Source organism: Ovis canadensis, chromosome 23 (assembly GCF_042477335.2).
Source record: "Ovis canadensis isolate MfBH-ARS-UI-01 breed Bighorn chromosome 23, ARS-UI_OviCan_v2, whole genome shotgun sequence".
Lineage (NCBI taxonomy): Eukaryota > Metazoa > Chordata > Mammalia > Artiodactyla > Bovidae > Ovis > Ovis canadensis.
In genome coordinates, this window is record NC_091267.1 from 48,604,568 (window position 1) to 48,619,840 (window position 15,273).

The following is a 15,273-nucleotide window of genomic DNA, read 5'->3' on the forward strand; positions in this document are numbered from 1 at the left end:
TCCATATTAAAACGTGTGGGTTATTCATGCTTATCTCAGAGAGGAGACTTTTCCCCAGGCTCTGGAGTGAAACTTCATTATTCGACACCAGTCGTGAGATTTCTGTTTTCCTCATCAGTAACTAGCTGGCACATGTCATTCAGTTGCTAAGTCATGTTTGATGCTTTGTGACCCCGTGGACTGCAGCATGCCAGGTTTCCCTGTCCTTCACTGTCTCCTAGAGTTTGCTCAAACTCATGTCCATTGAATCAGTGAGGCCATCCAACCATCTCATCCTCTGTCGCCTCCTTCTCCTCTTGCCCTCAATCTTTCCCAGCATTGGGTTATTTGGAGAATGGGATTCAATGAGAATCCCATGAACAGTATGAAAAGCTTACACATGAGTATGTGATAAATTCTAACCAATGGGATTTGGGACATCTATGTATGTGGGTAAACTCTTTAGAAAGTATTTAACTTGAAGAAATAGAATCTTTTCCTGACTCCAGTCAGAGCGTTGCAAGGCTTGAATGTGCTGCTGACACCCGGGTACAATGAAAGGACAAGGTGGAAAATAAACAGCTAACAACTAAGGATAGCAGAAAATGACGGAACGAACCCGAGTCCTCGACAATATCATCGAGCACCAAGAAGTGCTCCCTGCACCCTCTCCCCATATATTTTGGAGATATAAGGAATTAATTATTTTTAACTTCTTTAGTTTTTTGTTCTCTTCCATGCATTAGAATGGAATACTAATATTTCGGGGAAATGCTAAGGAAGGCATCTGATCCAGGCTGAAACTGATATGAAACAAATTTCAAGGCTTAGAAATGACAGGCATGAAAAACAGGTCAGAAGAGAGGACCAGAGTCAAGCAGACTAGCATGAAAGTCCTAAAAGTCAAAGTTGCCAAAAGATCTTGGAAATATTAGTGAAATATTATCATTTGTGAAATCATTCATGCATATAGGTAAGTACTTGAGGTAAGGTTGGAAAAGCAGTTCATTTTGTAAGGGTAGTAGGATTGTGATATGTGTCTTTGCTGATTTTTTATACTGTTCTCATTATGTTATTATTTCCACTTAAAATCTCAATGACAATATAATTTGTTTAAATGCTGTATATTCAATACTTTTTTGAAAATGGAAACATTCTTGAAATGTCACTTCTCTATATTAGCTGCAGCTAAAGGCATGAGAAGATTCTGAAGAACAGGACAGTAAACCAGAAAGGATGAAGGAATAGCCAGGTGACCTTGGGAAGTCAAGTAAAACCCTGTTTTCCTCTTAGGATTGATTTCTGGCTCTAAAATCCACAATTTCTGTTTTCAAATTGAAGAAAACTTTTTGGAAAAAAAAGAAAGTCCTACAACTGATCTCAAACTCCAGTTTTCTGGGCTCTATTCTCATCTCTTGCGCTGTGTTGTTGTTGCTATTTGTTGCTGAATTGTGTCTGACTCTTTGTGACTCCATGGACTACGGCCCACCTGGCTCCTCTGTCCATGGGATTTCCCAGGCAAGAATACTGGAGGGGGTTGCCATTTCCTTTTCCAGGGCCTTGTGCCTATGAGTTGAGTCTAAAAGGGAATAAAAGTCAATCTCTCCTCAAATTCTCTAAGCAAATGAGAAACCTTGGAAAATAATTATGCTTTACTATAACTGTTGACAAAAAGTTTCTGCATATATTTTCAGTGAATAACGAAACTGATTTTGGAAATTTTAATGTGAATTAAAGATCTATATTAATATCAGGTAGGTATCAAGTGAAGCTTACTATTATTTTTAACTTGCATTTCCAAATAACTGATAAAGTTAAGCATTTTTCATATTTTTGACCATTTGGAATTGTGCTTCTATGAATGACCTAATCACAGCATTTTTAAACTGTTTTAAAATTATGCTTTAGAAAATATTTTTCTTATCATTTTGTGAAGACTTCCTTATATATCAGATGGTAATTTTTTGTCTGCATATGCAATGATTTTTTTTTCAATCTAACATTTGTCTATGGTATTTGTTTACAGTTCTTTTTTTGCTTTACAAAAATGTTTTAAAATTATACAATAAGATATGCCTGTCATTTAGTATACAACTCTGGCTTCTTGTTTGGTGTAAATAAATATCCTCTGGTGAAGTTAATGGTTGTTTAACTGTGGAATATGTATATCACAGAATAGTATGCAGTCACTGAAATGAATAAACTAGAGCTATGCCATTTGACTTACGGGTATGTCTTGTGTTTCGTTAAACATTAAGAAAAAAGAAATTATATGTATAATTATGATTATATATCTATATAAAGTACAACATTATATATAAGATGTTGAAGATATACAATATATATATATATATGTTTCCATGATCATGGAAAAAGTTAAACAAAATAAAGCGCAGACTAGCCACACTGTGGAAGTGAAAAGGGAGGTTAAAGAGGAAATTTAGACTCCCTGAACCCAGATGGCTCAGTGGTAAAGAATCTGCCTGCCAAATTTAGGAGACACAGGTTTGATCCCTGAGTCAGGAAATTCCCTTGGAAAAGGAAATGGCAACCCACTCCAGTACTCTTGCCTGGGAAATCCCATGGAGAGAGGAGCCTGGTGACCTACAGTTCATGGGGTTGTTCAGACACAAATAAGGGACTATGCACACACAACAATGAATTTCTTAAAAGATGTGACTAGTTTTCTTAAAAAACATATGACCCTATTATGTAAAATTATTTATGTTGGTGAATATATATAAATATGCATGGAAATGTGAAAGAGAATGGTGACCAAAACAGTAACGGTATTTAAGATAGTTAGATTTCAAGAAGAAAGGAAGAGGAACGAGAAAATAAACATGAGGCAGAGAGAAAGAAAGAGAATGGAAAAAAAGAAAATATGATTTTAAACAATCAAATAAATTGAAATTCACCCTTTCAAAAAAAAAAAAAACACTGGATGAGGGGGAGGACAGAACCCTCAAGTGAAAAGGTTCCTCATTCTCTGATGTGGGTAACAATTATGACAATAATTACCATCCCCGAATACTCCAACAGAGGTATACACATAAACTTACTATGCTGCTGCTGTTAAGTCACTTCAGTCACTTACTATAAGCAGTATCAATTTAATCAGTTTTAAAACGCAGGAAGTAAATGAGACACTGTATCAATTACATCTTCTCATTATGATCTCCACAGGCTGTGGTGAGAATTTTAGACACACCTCCTTTCTAGAAGCTAAACTTGCAAAATGATAAATGTGAGGAGTGGTTTTCAGACTTGTGTGTCCATAAAAACCACCTGAGAAGATCGTTAAAACGCACATTCCAGGGTCCCAGCCTAGAAACTCTAATTCCTCAGGGACAAGTTATCCGCATTTAACAAGGACCCCAGGCAAATAAGGCAGGTGTCGACAGATCACACTGAAAAACAGTGAATTTAAGGATGTCTGATCTCATTACAAACTGATTAACCAAAGAGTTGGAGGAGTGGGGTACACTAGGGAGAACAAAGAATTCCGAAGCCAGAGGACCTCGATGGCCGCTCTGATCTGATCCCCCTCACTTCCTCACTTGCCTCTGCTCTTCCTGGCGTGGCCTCCCTGTTACCCCTCCGAGGACCTGAGCCCTGCCAAGAATGCTCTGCCTCCAAATTTCCAAGAGTTCCGTCCCTCCCAGCCTTCAGGTCCTCATTTAGATGTCACTTCTCAGTCACACCCTGGAGAGAATCTCAACTCCCATCTCACTTTCTAAGTCCTCTTTCTGCTTCAGTTTTCCTCCCCAGAGCTTCTCACTACCTAAAAGACAACACATTTTACTGACTTATTTCTTTTGCTTATTGTTTGATTCCCATCAGGACAGGGATGTTTGTTAGTTTTCTTCACTGCCACCTCTGAAGCACCTCAAACAGGGCCTGGATCGAGTTCAAGGAGATCACACTTGGCCAAGATAAAACAAAGCTGGCGAGATCAGTGATAGGAGGTAGATACCGGCAGGAAGTAGAGAGCTTGTTATTACACAGATCCCCGGGCCCTTCGAGAGATTCTGATTCAGGATGTTTGGAATGGAGTCTGAGCCTCTGAATTTCTAACAGGAACCCTAGTGATACTGATGCAGCCTGAAGAATTGTCAAGTGTCTCTGCTTGCTCTTTTGTGAAAGTCAACCAAGTCTAATATGAGAAGAGCTACAGGCTAAAAAGGCAGAGCTTGGTCATAACTACAATCATTTGCTGGAGGAGAAAATTTGTTCCCCTAATCTCTACGTGGGCTTCCCTGGTGGCTCAGACGGTAAAGAATCTGCCTGCAATGCAGGAGACTCAGGTTCTATCCTTGGGTTGGGAAGATCCCCTGGAGAGGGAATGGCAACCCACTCCAGTATTCTTGCCTGGAGAATTCCACGGACAGAGAAGCTTGAGCGACTAACACTTACTTTATTTCTGTGTACCTAAGTTATCCCCCCAAATAAATAAAATGATTCTGCAACAGGAATATTGTCACTAACAATGTATCATGGATATTTGTGTGTGTGTACCCAGTTGCTCAGTCATGTCTGATTCTTTACGACACCATGGTCTGTAGCCTGCCAGGTTCCTCTGTCCATGAAATTTTCCAGGCAAGAATACTAGAGTGGGTTGCCATTTCCTACTCCAGGGCATCTTCCCAACCCAGGGAATGAACCCACGTGTCCTACATTGACACGTGGATTTTTTACCACTGAGCCACCTGCGAAGCTCATGGATGTTTAATACAACACAGTTTTTAGTAAAATATGATGTTCAGTTTGTTTCTAATTTTTTACTCCTATAAATAATGTTTAAGATGATGTTTTTACTACATGCATTTCTCATTATTTCTTTCTAACAAATTCCTAGAAGGGACGTTTCTGACTCAGAGGTTCAACCAGTGCTATCCATAAGAACTTTCTCTGATGAAGAAAAAGTTCCACATCATCACAGTTCAATATTGTAGCCACCCACCACATGCAACTAATGAGCACTTGAAATGTGACTAATGCAAATGAGAAACCAAATCTTTAGTTTTATATAATGTTAATTAATTTAAATTTAAATAGCCACACATAGTGATGGACTGCCACATTGAACAGTACAGGTACAGACATTTAAAATCTTGACACATGATGCCAAACTGCTCTCCAGAAAAGTTGTAATTGTCAATTTATAGTGTATAACAGAAACCATTTCTTTATCCCATCGCCAATGCTAGACATTATTGATCTACTAAATCTTTATAACCTGAAAGTCGAAATATGTCCGTATGGTTTTCATGTGCATTTCTTTATTAATAATGTTGAACAGAGTGCTTTCTTCTGTCATCATAATAATCCAAATGCAAATATTTTCACCCATTTTGGGGGCTTGTTTTCTTGTTTTGGGGGTTGTGGTTTTTTGTTTTTTGTTGTTTTCTTTTTTGCTACACTGGCCAGCATGCAGGATCTTAAGTTCCCTGACCAAGAACTGAACTGGCTGGCACCCCCTGCAGTGGAAGTAGGGAGTCCTAACCACTGGACCATCAGGGAAATCCCCACCCATGTCAATTAATTGAGAAGCTGGAAATTATCTGGCTTCCAGGTTTGTTTTCCTGGGTCCATATGTTTTCTTTAAAATGTATTGTGTGTGTTAGTCGCTCTGTCATGTCCGACTCTCTGTGACCCCATGGACTGTATCTCTCCAGCCTCCTCTGCTCATGGAATTCTTCAGGCAAGAACACTGAAGTGGATTGCCATTCCCTTCTCCAGGGGATCTTCCCGATCCAGGGATCAAACCCGGGTCTCTCGCACTGCGGGCAGATTCTTTACCGTCTGAATTTACTGCCATCATTTAAATTCATATAAAAATATGAATTTTCAGTTCCACTTGAAAAAAAAATCAAATGATCTGGTTAGCAGTGACATACAGGGCTAACATCAGTGCAGCCTTAGAAATCATGCTACCTTTAGTCTTTCTTGCCCACCAGAACTCAGCATACCCTATCATTTTACAGGTGTCCTGCTTCACTCAGGCAAACAACCTGCTCCAAGGCACCTGAGTTTACAATTCCTGCTCTGAATCACATTCAGAGAGGTTAAAAGGTGAATGATAATAGCTAACTTTCATTTCATACTCAGCACGCAAAAGTGATGTTGTATTTCTGGATTATCTTACCACTAACATTTAACAAGAAGAATACTATTCTAGGGATTAATTGACGCTTACTACTCCCAATGTGAGTGCGTCAGTATCAGAAGTGTTGTTAAAATGTAGAACAGGCCCCACCCCCACGATTTGGGTTGGACCCCAAGAATATTCATGTAACCCCATGCTCCCAGCACAGCTCCACACTGGGACAGGGCTTCCTCAAAGACACAGACACTCCTAGATGTGTAGTGGTAATATGTAATTATGACGTGGACACTTCTGGAGGTGTAGTGATAATGTGTAATTACGACGACACAGTGTGAACTCATACACCCTTTTCTTCTAAAACATGGCCGCATTTATTAGTTCATTTTACCTTCACAACAACTCTGTGCAGAAGGTGGATAATTAGAGCAGTCCTTTAATTGTTCATCCCATTTTACAGAAGAAAAGAAAGACACAAGAATTAAGAATCTCCTCTAAACACACAAGAAGTTCAAAAGGCCAAAGCAAGCAGGTTCCCTAACTCCTAACCTTGGTAGTACAGGCAAACACAGCAATCCAGCACACAACCCGAGCTTGTTTTCTATTTTACCATAAAAACAGCACGATGCCCAGGAACAGAGAAGACCATAGGAGATATGGTTCACAGCAACAAACATTTATCCAGTGTCGATTAAGTGTTAATCTGTGTTAATCACGCCTACAGTTTCTACTGTAGGGACTGTTGAAGACACTCATAAAGCACAGAGATAAACTAAAAATAAAATCTGAAACCACAACCTTGAAAAGAGTGAATTCTCTATGTCAGAGGACAAAAGTAAAGGCACTGAAGGGGTGGGTGGTGGGGATAAACACAGAGCCGGGCTGCAGAGAGGCAGCCCTGTGGGGACTTCACATCTGGACTTGGAGGAGCTGCTATCACCAGTCAGTCAAGAATGGGAAGCAAGGAAGAGTACACAATAGGAAGCCCTCCTGGAGCCCAGGAGCACAAAGAGCTGCTGTTATCCACGTTGGGTGTGTGTTTGCCAGAAATATCAGGGCTGCTGGAACTCCAGAACTAACAAGGGCATGCTTTTGTGTAGTCTAAATTACCTTGACTGTATAAGAACTCAAGTCAGAGGATATAACTTCATTATCCACTGGTAGCCAAAAAATAACATGATTAACAATCATGAAACTTTCTCTCTCTGATCTTTTCTCCCCCCATTTTAGGAAGCATTCCTAGCCAAAATCCACCAATTTGGATCACAGTAATGCTAATTAATAAAAACCAGCCCTTCCAGGGAAAAAAGAGAGGATTGCATTTTCACTTAAATGGGATTGACAGAGAACACTATTCATTAATTTTAACAGCCATATTTTTAAGAATAATGGATAAAATCCATCATCAGTTGAGAATACAAGAAAACTACAACTAATCTGAAAGAAACCTGGAAAAGTTGGTTCACTCATTGGTGTTGTAACTGACCGGTCCTATTGGCTTGTCTTACAGTCTTGTTCAAAATGGCTGAGGTGATGAAATTTCCACTTCTCCAAGTAGAAAACTGTAGCAATACTATTGAAAAAAAAATTACCTCTCACCTCACACAAGATCAAAGGAATGCAAATTAAAACAAACGGATACAATTTTACACTGATCAAATTAGTCACAATAACATAAATGTTTAAAATAAGTACACACAAATAAGCACAAATGTATGTAATCCTTCTGGAAAGTAATTTGGAGATTACAAGAAATCAGGAAATTTCCTAATTAAAAAACAGCTAACATTTACATATGTAAACTCTTTTTACATGTATTACTGCTTTTTTATCTTAACCATATTAAGAGCTATTACTACACCTACTTTACAGATTAGGAAGCTCTGAGAAAATAAGTTACTTGCCCAATATTGCTCATAAGGGATAGAGCTGTTTTGGACACAGAACCTTTAATTTTAGACCCCAACTATTTAGAACTACACTGTATTACCTCTCTAGGGAAACAATTCTTTGTTTGTTTGTTTGTTTTAAAGAAGGTCCCATTCATAAGGGTAGCCATTGTATTTTTTAAAAAACAGGAAAATCATGAAACAGAGAAAGAGCTAAGTAAATTATGATACAATAAACTACTTGTAAACAGTAGAAAGTAAATTACAGAAAAATGTTCATAAAAAATCAGAGTAAACATGTGCAATATGAAAGACATTTGTAAAAATACATATTCACATGGTAAGGATGGGAAGGAAGCTGCTCAAAAACAAAAACGATTCCATTTTAGAAGAATTTCATTACTAGTACTTAATCTTCTTTTGTTTTTGTTAGTTTTGTCAATCAAGAGTACTCTCAGCACCCTTACAAATCTAACCTTCTAGTTCATATTCTTATCACCCCAATTGAACAACTCCTAAAACTTCACTGTAATGTATTTATATTACAGATACTCAAACTAAATACATCATATTCTTTGTTGTTGACTCCGAATCTTCAAAGTATGAAATCTCTTTCTTTCACAAGAATGATTTCTGTAACTGCTAATTACAGTGTACTTTTGAAACCCTTAACTGAGATCACATATAGTGACTGAAATCACTTAACTCTTTTTACTGTCATAAATTTGAAATCACTCCCTGCAGCCCTCTAGGAATTTACAGTTGCAGGTGTCTTAGAGATTAGAAAAGTGTCCTACTAAGAACATGATCTCTAAGTGAATATTTATAAAGTCACTAAAATAGGTTGGCCATAAGGATTATTCATATTCTAAATACTTTTGAGAATCGCTAATTAAATTAGGTAAAGTTCCTTTGAAGTAGGTCAATGAACTTTATTTCCACTTTAAGAAGAAAAGTAAGAGTCTGGTAAAAGTAATTTCCCTAAAAATGGCACCATGAGCTGTGAAGAAAATTCACTCTCCTTAGCCATACAAGGTGATACACAGAGGCCCATTCAGGGTTTGACCTTTTTCAGTAGCATAAACAGACATTTTGTGGGAAAATAAAGTAGCTGTTCTCCAATGATATCAATCTCATAAAACCAGGAATGTTGTTTAAACATCTCAACTTTTTCTTTATGAATCTACCATTTAGGATTTTTTTTTTTTTTTGGTCCCTCCACTAATACCTACAATCCAACTGGTTTATCCTTACCCAGTCTTAGGACACCTACAGAACTACCATTTTACCAAAAATCACAGAATTTTGGAGTTAGAAGGAGGCTCAGAAGCCACATGGTTCAATTCCTTTATTTAACTGGGGGAGGAAACAAAAGCATTTCTTAGAAAGTTAATTCATTTAGCTAATTTATGGCAAATCCAAGCCTGGAACTAAGAGATATGACCAAATATCTTAACCTTGGCCTTCATACTATTGAAATTTTTATACTATCTCGTGTCAGCAGGAGTTATTCATATATCCTTTCAATGTCTTGCAGATATGTGCTGCGCTGGATAGAATAGCTATAGTTCTCATTCTCTACTTCATAAAGAGCTCCGAAATGGAAGAAAAATCAAAGATTATAAATAAAAAACCAGGAGAAACTTGTGATGGAGGGAGATAACCATTTAATAGTTCTGCTTTGCACTGAATGCTTGTTCTAAGATTTTTAGCATTCTAACTGTAAGTGCCTTAGGCCAAATGAAAGGGTCTAACATCATCATAAGTGAATAACAAATTAAGATTCATCACCACTGAGAAGCAGTTCAGTCTTACATATCCAGTTCCTTTCATCCTCGATTTCCACAATGTAATTCCATTCTAACAGAAGGTTTATAGAAGGATATACAAAGGAGGAAAGTGATTGCCTCTGGGTGGAGGAAGGACTAGGGCATTAGGAATATGGGTCTCTGAGACAGAGGGCATATTTTACACTGGTGTTTGAAATTTTCATCCTTTGCATATAACTTTCCAATATTCATTAATTAAATCTTTCCCTTGAAACACATGCCTACATGCACGTAATACTATTTTAATAAAACAATTATTTAAATTTTTCTCTATCTGAAATTTTCAGTATTGCGATTTGTAAAACTACATAGAAATATTCCGAAAGGCGGGGGCGGGGGGGACCAACACAGTTCCAAAACTCAAAAGAGAATTCCAGGATTTAAAGTACCCCTCCCCCTCAAAAAAAAGATGTACAGAGGAAGGGAAGGTTTCTAAAAGGGGCGTTTTATTCAAAAAACCTTTTGCGGACAAACTCTTCCCCATCTTTAAATAGCTAGATTTTTTTTTAAAATGGTATTTCAGTGGGATTTCCCACCTCCCGGGCGAGGTGGAGGGAGGACAAATTAAAACGTGGTTTCTGTCTTCTCCACCCGGGCCAGAGGGCCGCGGTGGTGGATAAGGACCTTGCATCAGTCACGCAACCGGAGGAAAGGAACCGATCGAGTAGGTGTTTCTCCGGGCTCCGTCCGGCTCCGCGGGCGAACCCGGCTCTGGACCCGACGTGGACTCGGGCGGACTGATCCGCCCCATGAAGTGAGCCGGCACCGAACGTTCCTTTTTTCCCCGGAGCCCGGAAGACGGACTGAGGAAACTGATGAACTTTTAACAAACCGCCTCCGCATCCCTCGCCTCCCTCCCCATCCCGGCCCTGCACACACCGCTCCGCGCCGTCCGTTCGCGTCAGGTCAGCTGTCAACACAACCCTTTGTGTCTCCGTCGGCACAAGCAGGGTCCCCAGCCCCTCTCAGAGAAATTCGAACGATGGCCGGAGGACGCGCGCGCGCGCGCCCGTGACCGAGTGACATTTCGTGCGGAGCCGAGCCGCCCGGGCACCCCGGGCAAACGCCCGGCCACCGCCGGACGCTCCCAACTTTCCACCCGGGGCTCGGCTCTCTCCATCCTCGCGCGTCACCTCCGCGCCTCCCTACCTGCCGCCCCCGACCCCGCGCCCGGGAGACCCCCCTCGGCGGCCCGCGGGCTCCAGGAGACGCTCCCGAGGGGCGCTCCCCGCCTCCCTCAGCCCTCCGGCACGGGCTCCCTCGCTCCCGCCACAAAGGCGGCAGTGACAGGCCTCTGGCCTTGGGGCGCGGACCGCACGGACTGGGTCTCCTCGTGGGGCTTGAGGCTGGCACGGGCGCCCAGCCTCGCCGTACAAACGCAGCAGCGATCACGACCCGCGCTCCGCCGGGCCAGCCCTCCGGAAAAAGTCAGCCGCGCGCCGGCCTGCGCAGGCAGGGTGTGCACAGCCCGCCAAAGGGCAGCGGCGCGCGCTGGCGCCCTGCTGGCCACCTCTCATCACCACCGCCCCCGCGCCCCGCCGCCTCCCCGCGCCCCGAGTCCCCACAGCCGCTCACCTGGCCCTGGCAGCGCGCGAGGGCCGAGGACCGGGGGTGGCCCTCGCCTGGGTCGGGGCTCGTCTCCCCACCCCCAGCCGGGTGGCGGCGCCGCGCTCCGCTCGCTCGGCCGCGTTCCTCCGAGGAGCTAGCGCCGCCGCTGGCTGGCGTCTGTGTGCGCCGGGCAAGCCGGCCGCGCGCCCAGGTCCCCGGGGCGGAGCGAGGCGGCGGCCGCCGCGGCCGGAGGCGGATTCCTCAGGTGCGGCCCCTCCCGCTTCCCCGGGACCTGGGCGGCGGCGGCGGGGACCCCCGGGCCCCCCCTTCCGCCCCGCCTCTCTGCCGACCGCCCTTCCAGGCGCCCCCCTCCCTGACCCTCGCGGAGTGCAGTGGGGAGTGGGCTCGCGGCCCCCCGCCCCGGGTGAATCCTCTCGCCCGGGGGCTCGCGCCTCCATTCCCAAACTCACACGGCCCCCGGGGGGGGACGTGTATGTCCACTGCGGGGAGTGGAGGGGTCTCCTCGGGAGGAGGACTGTCCCCCACAAACGCCCCCGGGGCGGCTGACGGGCTCAGCCGAGAAGAAAAATTATTTTCTCGCCGATTCCACCTTCATTCATAGAGTGCTTTCGCCTCGCTGCGGGATTGCTTTCTCTGTCCGCTGGACGGCGGCGAAAGGGCCCTAAGCGTGAGCTCGAAGTGGGCGATCGGGGGTCGAAACCCTTCGGCCTTTTGCTTGAAGTGGGGCTGGGGGTGGGGCGGGGACGGGACGCGCACAAACCCCAAGTGACACCCCCCGCTCCGCCCGGGGGCTCCGGCCTGATCTTCCTGGACACCTCCCAAACAAGCACGTTGCCTCCGGCCGGCAGATCTCGGCCGGGCGCCGCCTGCTCGCCCCCAGACCCGAGACTTCCCGGGCCGGGAGGGCTGCTCGACCGACCGCGGGGCCTCGACGGAGCGGCGGGGGCAGAGCTTCTGCAGAAATGCTTGGGCCCCGTGGTGACAGATGTGGCTCTATTCTTCACAGCTGGTGGGTTTTGTGATTAGAGCTGGAGCTCATTTATTTTTAAAACGGTCATTGTGGCCAGAGATGGAACTAGACGCCTTTGCTGGATGGCCCACACTGGAAGAAGCCGCTCCAGGCTGGATGTGATGGGAGAGTCTAGCTAAAAGCTAATCTATTTGAGGTGCCTTTGGGGCCAGCATAGCCCGGGGTAGGTGAGCCGATGGGTGGCTGTGGGGAACGGACCGCGGTGCCAGGCCCCGGGCGTGTTGTTTATCAGTCTTGAGAAAGGTATCATTGTCAGTTCCAGTTTAAAGACAGCTTCGGTTAAAGCAGATCTCATAAGATCTCTAAGTCAGTACGTTTTGTTTGCTCGTCTTGCCTTTTTTTTTTTTTTTTTTAAGAACCGAAATGCATTCCCCTCTCCCGATTTCTCTTTTGGTCCATACAGAGGGAACTGACTGGAAGACAATAACTCAGGGCATAGTTCAGTTGTGGCTTGCAAAAAGTAAGCGATTTGTTTGTGATTTGGATTTATCTTCTCTTCCTCCTTTACTGGAAACACAAGCCCAAGTACCATTTTTTTTAATCGTTTGTTCCATGTGGGAATAAGGAGTAGATATGTTTTTGGCCTTGCTTTACAATTGAATCCTCATTGTCCCGTCTTTTAAAACACATAAGAACACTTTTCTTTGCCATGAGAGTAGGAGCCATGTCTCTCTCAGTCCCGGTCTGTAATGCCACTGTCCTAGATCTTGCACACAATACAGGCTTAGTGAATGAGATCAATGCGGTTTTTAAATAACTACAATACAGAAAGGTGCCGCTGATTAGCAGCATTAAAGCTCAAGGTATCAAAAAGGAATCAAATGTCAGTTCACAAACTCAACCTGAGAACCGGCCATATATGTGGGAAAAGTGGTGAGTAGAAACTTAACATTTCAAGTTCACCTCTGTGCATAAAAACTAAGCTCCTGAGAGGTTAAAACAAGTAACCATCTTTTGAAAAACCCAGTCTGTCACAGGGTTGGTAGAGTTGAGGAGGGGAACACCTTCCATTTTAAAGATAAGGAAACAGGGAACAATGAGCAGCCTTTATGTAAAACCACAGAGCAGTTTTCTCTTAGTTTAGTTCAAGGACCATTTGTTGAGCATCAAACACACTAAACTCTGAAGATGTGAAGGTAAATTTGGCACAGTTGCTCAAGAACCTTAGACCAATATTACAGAACTCTGGTATTCATTCTCCATTCATTCAACAAATATTTATTGAGCACCTACTGTGAGCCAGATGGCGAAGTGAGAACTGGTAATTTATCAGTAAACAAAACAAGTCCCTAACAATGTTAAAAAGTTAGTGATGGCAATCTATCTGTATTCTGGTAGTCTGAAAATGTTTCAGGATCTCCTTCATTAAATAGCACTCCCTTGCTTTGAATTTATTTGTGTATATGTCTTGTCTCCTTTTTGAGGTTTGTGGATTCCTCCTCGTGTCCAATAGACTTCTGTGATTATAAAATATGACAGAATCAGGACTTCTCTGGTGGTTCAGTGGCTAAGACTACACTCCCAATATAGGGGTTCTGGGGTTCTATCCCTGGTCGGGGAACTAGATCCCACATGCCACACCAAAGAGTTTGCATGCCACAACTAAAAATTCCACACACTTCAGTGAAAGATTCCGCATGTTGCAACTAAGACCCAGCACAATCAAATAAATAAATAGATTTAAACAAACAATTGATAATAAAAATATGACAGAGTTAAGGGTGAACCCTTTGGAGTTAAGGTGAACCCTTTGGACCCATGCTTTTGAATCCTGGCTCCAAGGCTTACCTATTATGTAACCTTGACAGTGTTCCCATTTGTAGAATAGCATCATGATAGTACGCACCTGAGGGAGTAGCCGTGCAGATTAAGACAATGCACAGTGCCGAGCTGACTATAAAATGTTAACTCCTATCATCTGTGAATCCCTCCTCTTCTCTGTAACAATGATTCCCAAATGCTTCTGCAGAGATTCACTGCATTAGAACCAAGTTCAGTGAAACACATGACTCATAGCAGTCAGGATCCATAGAAATGACGGACTCCTTCTTTGTGATAATTGGGAAGGTCCTCCATCTGAACGATGGGGGACATTCCATGATTACATCCTGGTTCTGCTCTCAAGAATGAACACCCTTTTGCATTAATTTCTGTGCCCCTTGGCTTACAGTCTCTTCCTTGTTCATTATCCTTTATGCCCACATCTGAAGTGGTCCTTGGGAGGTAAGCCCTCTTTGGAGACAGTTTTCACAACCCATTTCCTGTTGGTACAAGTTTGGGGTCCTGAGAGCTTATTTACAGTTAGTTTTTTACAACTCGATTTATGATTTGGCCACACAATTCCCTCATACACTTAGTAGGCTGTTGGTTGATTTTAGTCACTAAGTTGTGTTCAACTCCTTTGTGACTCCATGGACTGAAGCCCACCAGGCTCCTCTATCCTTGGGATTTCCCAGGAAAGAATACTGGAATGGGTTGCCATTTCCTACACCAGGGGATCTTCCCGGACCAGGGATCAAACCCATGTCTCCTGCATTTGTAGGTGGATTCTTTACCAGTGAGCCACCAGGGAAGCCCACACTTAGTAGACTTCATATTTATTTGCTTCCATTGAGTTCTATGTGCCAATAGTTCCATGTAAAGTTCTTTTCTGGACATTGTTTCTAATAATTGATTTCTTTGCTTCCTCACCCTGATCCTTTCTCTCTGGGTTCATGTTTGAGACTTGGTGACTCAGCATCTTGTGTACCATCATAACCAGTATCTTCCATGAGGAAAGGGGATGCTACTTTGCTACTCAGTGCCAGTTCACTGGCGTCACTACCTAATCCCAGCCTCCACTCTGCCACCATCGTCCTAAGAGGGTCAGAC

General features: G+C 43.2%; 1 protein-coding gene across 4 annotated transcripts in view; it reads right to left on the reverse strand.

Annotated features, from left to right (window-relative positions):
* The window catches only part of GREB1L (GREB1 like retinoic acid receptor coactivator), a 248,531-nt gene extending 236,995 nt beyond the window's left edge, over window positions 1–11,536 (reverse strand). For all 4 annotated transcript variants that reach the window (XM_069568906.1, XM_069568905.1, XM_069568904.1 and 1 more), the window contains exon 1: window positions 11,379–11,536. The gene's annotated coding sequence lies outside the window, so the exon portion shown is untranslated. The remainder of the gene's footprint in view (window positions 1–11,378) is intronic.
* Between the last annotated feature and the right edge of the window lie 3,737 nt (window positions 11,537–15,273).